Source organism: Poecilia formosa, unplaced genomic scaffold (assembly GCF_000485575.1).
Source record: "Poecilia formosa unplaced genomic scaffold, Poecilia_formosa-5.1.2 Scaffold641, whole genome shotgun sequence".
Taxonomy (NCBI): domain Eukaryota; kingdom Metazoa; phylum Chordata; class Actinopteri; order Cyprinodontiformes; family Poeciliidae; genus Poecilia; species Poecilia formosa.
In genome coordinates this window covers 94,969-99,676 of record NW_006800580.1, presented here as the reverse complement: position 1 = coordinate 99,676, position 4,708 = coordinate 94,969, and positions in this window count along the sequence as shown.

Below are 4,708 nucleotides of genomic sequence, written 5' to 3'. Positions count from 1 at the left end.
CTCCCAGGCCTCTGGTAGAGGACCTGAGCTCAGAGGATGAGAGAGACCACCCGCGGAGGGCGAGAAGGGAATTATTTATATATAAAATTGGTGAATAAATAAAACAAGAACATAACACAGCATGCTCATTGCTCTTTGTTTTTGTCTCCTGTCATGGTGGCAGACGTTGCAGCAGGAGGGAGGATGAGAACAGTCACCTCCCTCTGCTTGGTTACTTCTTCCTTATTGCGCCTCGGACAGTGTTCATAGTTGAGCGTTGTTTACCGTTAATTGCTATGTTTAATGGTGCAGACAGTTGTGGTTTCTGACATGGGCAGTATGGGCAACCGCTCAGGGCATTATCTTTTTAGGGATGGCAGGAGAGCTCTGTGGATTGTGGCACAGAGATGAAAGCAAAACAGAATGAAGAAGAGTTTAATTGATACTGGTTAAATTTATTTCAGCTTTAATATCTCGGTGTTTTAATGGGAATGTGGATCTTTCAGATCAATTAGAGAAGCAATTTTGATAGGTGCACTTAATTTTATTGTGTCATGTAGCACGGGGTGCTGATCTTGGTCTTGGCTTGGTCTCGGGTTCGGTGGTCTAGACTACAACTCTGCTATGTGGCTCCTTGGTTCCATGTCATCCCCCTCCTTTCTGTTGGTTTTCTTTCAAAATAAAAGCCGCTAGTGGCAAAAAAAAATGTGAAGTTCATCCTATGTTAGGACAGGAGACGAGATGTTTCCATCCCCGAAATTATGATGCATAGAATCACATATATATTTAAGTCTAAACTGTTACAGAGAGTAAACACAATAAAAACATGCTTTATCTGTGGCATTGTTCAACATCAAGTGCTGAACATACTTCGCTCTTCTGTGCATCAGGATCGCCATTCATCCAAGTTTCGATCTCATCCAAGAACTCTTTAAAACTGATCAACTTTGGTTCATACCAATCGCCGTGATCGGTTTCTTTTTCATCATCGTTCAGAAGTCTTTTAACTGAAGATTGTAAGTCCATAAACTCTGCTAAATAATTATTAAAAGTTTTCATATGCTCATCTATGGAGGATTTTGATTCTCCAGCATCAATTAAAGCATGAATGTCATTTCTTTTTCTTGTCAAAACGCCGAGTTTGGCTCTGCGCCTTTTAATTAAATTAAAGAGTTCCTTTTCCTTTTGAAATCCTTCATTTTGTTCATCCATTTAACACAAATTTTGTTTCTCCAAATCCAAAAGATAATTGCCCAAAACAAACTTTTCAATTTGCAGCTCAGCGTCTCTGCTTTCTCCAACAAAGTATCGCATTTACTCACGAACTTTGTGCGTCTTCTCCAAGTCCATTCCGTGAAGTTTCAGTCGCCCAAGTGCGATCATCCAATCTTCCAAGCTTTTCCAATCTCCAAACGTTCCAAAAATTGGTCCAAAAAATTATTTTTTTGACTTAAATGTCATGACCTTCCATTTCCGAAAAATCAAAATTCCAACAAAGGCCGTGGGTGTTAACAGGTGGTTTGATTTGAACGCACTTCCAACTTAATTTGTTTTGAAAAATATATTCTTTATTTCTTGTAAAAAAATTAGCGACAAAATAATTACCAAAAATGTCCTCCAACTTAAGCCAAAAACAAAAGTAAACTTAATGTGACGTTTCAAGTACGAAAAAGTGGAAAGTGGAGAGTGGTCAAAAAATCATTTACAATAAACTTCCCATCCACACACCAAACATTTGCCAAACAGTGCCTCCACCAAGCACCCGGTTTGTTTTTAATTACTCAAATTAATGGGAGGGTCTAACCAATTACCAACATAATCTAATCAATTCAAATATACAAATTAACTACAGATTTTGGATCTAAACTAACTTAANAGTACATTTTTTGAGTACTTTCTCCACCACTGGTTACTAGAAGACACCATAGTGTCTTCTAGTAACATAATTATTCAGTAATATGTTTACATTCCCTGTGAACATAACATTTAATACAAAAAAACAAGGGGACCTGGTGGAGTTTGACCATTGGGCTTAGCAAGTTTTCTGGGGAAAACCAACAGATGTTTATTTTTAAATCATACCTATGGTAGTCAATCTTTTATGAAGTAAATGTAGAATCTGTAATTTAATTAAATACCTTTTTTAAAAAGAAAATAAAAATACATTGTGAATCACAGGTCACCTGTGAATACCTGTGATTCACAGGTATTGAGTGACTGTGGCATTTAGAGACCACAGTCACTCAAAATGCCTTGAGTAGAATTATTCATGACAAGAGACTAGTATTTTCATTTCAGCTTCTATATATTAAGATGTTATGTTATTTGTGGGGCAATTTCAAGTTAGGTGGTCCATGACTGTTTGTTAAAATGGTTAAGTGGTCCTTGAACTGAAAAAAGTTTGAAAAATACTGGTGTAGCTGATTCCATGAATAGGCAGGGGTCCACTGTTCACACAAAAAAAGAAACAATAAAAATAACACAATGTTGGATTCCAGAATAGTCCATATGAAGGCGGTTATGTCCATGTTTTAAATGGTTACAAAAACTTTCCTGGCTTTCCTTCTAATGTTATTTGGCATTACTCAGACCCATAACAAGGTACATTTCCATCATAGGTCTGACTAGATTGCACATGACTTGTTATATTTGTGCAGCTTACAATGTGAGACTTCACAAGAAAACTGCTAGTAACTCACACATTCTGTTAGTCAAACCCAGGACTAGAAACTTGTTTGTGGTACAGCATATATTGTACAGAGTTTAAGGTTTCCACAATTTTACTGAAATGTAAAACTTTTATCCAGGCTGAGTTCCATGAGACCAAATAAATCTTTGTTTTCAATGCCAAAAATATCAGTAAAGAGAAATCCACACGCAGCTCTGGGTCACAATAGAAAATGGTCAAATAAAGGTCAGTGATAATGGCATGTGTTGTGCAGAAGAGCTTCAGCCATCACTATAAAACTCTTGTTTTGTCTGTTGTACAAAAAGTTCATAGCCTAACCACCTCCCATGCATTCCCCTGATTCAGTGTCTCTGGGATGCACAGCAGAGTAGAACCAGCTGCCAACTCACTATGGAGGCGGCGTTAGCGGTGAAAGGTGTTGGAGGCCAAACCCAAAGTCTTAACAGCTCCAGTGCTATTATGTGTGTGTTTTTGTGGAAGAAGTGTTTACCAAATTACGCAGGGCTCAGAATAATTATGGTGCACACAGACAAAAATGGAAAGCAGCTGGCAAAGATATTCACATTTCGTTACATCAAAAAAAAAATAATAATTTAGAGACTCAGCAAAGGAATGAATTTTAATTTCTGGTTAAAGGGTGAAGTCACAGCAGCCCATCAATGAACAGGTAGCGTGTTTCCTGTTGTTTAATTTTGTTATGCAGAACTCCCCAGTCCCTAGGGAAGATTCTCCAAACATTCTTTATCAGATAGTGATTTTTCTGGGAGGAGATGTTTCTTTGGCCTGCATGTGCTGCGTGTGATAGTCAAAGAGAAACCATTTGACTCAGAGCAGAAGAACCTAACAGGTCATTCTTTCTTTAAAACCTAGAAAATAAACCACCTAATTAATTGATGGTTCTGTTTTTACAATTGGATCCCTTCATTTGATGCTGAAGCAGACATTGTGCCTTGTACAAGTACTCCTTGAATCTTGCATTTCGTCTCATGACGAACGCAATTTTTATTGTATTTCAATGCAGGGTATTTGCACATCCTTAAAAACTTGACACAATCTATTTAAAATTAAGGCCTTAACATGTCTTAAGTTAATTTAAAAGCTTAAATTAAGTTTTTAAGTTAATTTAAAAGCAGGTCTTAAATTTTACGGTGGCAGGACTATTTAACCTTAAGCTGTTTTTTTGTTGTTGTTTGTTTTGTTTTATCTTGAGCGGGACATTTCTGGCAAAAATCTGAGTCACAAGTAGACATCTTCGATGCATTCTGTGACTTGTGGTGGTTGAGGTTACCAGTAACAAGCTCCTAATATAGCCTTGCTAACTAGATAACTACCTAGGTTTTTTGTCTGAGTCATGGGTAAGTGCAGATTTGTCACCTGTTGGCTGGAGAACATTCTATTTTGCCACCGGCTCACTTCTGTTACTTACCCATACCAGGCTCTGTGCATTCTGTGCTAAAAAGCTTGATACCACGAAAACCTTATGCAGTGGAAGAAACACACAACTGCTACCAAAACCCACAAACAGACCCCAGAAATGTCACAGTTTAGATGTCCTGGAGTGACTGAAGCACCAACACCAAATTAAGAGCAGTTTTAATGTGACACAAACTCTGCAGTCAGAGGTTCAGTAGATTTTAAACTGGATTTGACCATTGAGCCAGTCTGACCTATTGAAGAATTTTACTGCAATCACTGACCACAATCAGTTGTGATCCTTGGAGGAATGATGCATTGAGCTTGTAATGTTTGTGTATATATATATATATATATGTGTGTGTATGTATGTGACCAAGTGTAGAAGAATGAGGTAAACACATTCAACTATAAAAAATGGAGGGGGGTTTTATGTCCTGACTGTCCTCAGGTGCAGCAGCATTCATTTTTGTTCAATTTGGCATAAATAAAATAAAAGAAGGCACTTGTGAAATATGTTATCAAAGCAATTACACAGTGTTCCAAATTATTATGCAAATTGGATTTAAGTGTCATAAATATTAAATTTCTTTGTTGTGCTATTAAATTTATAGATGGTATTGTGTG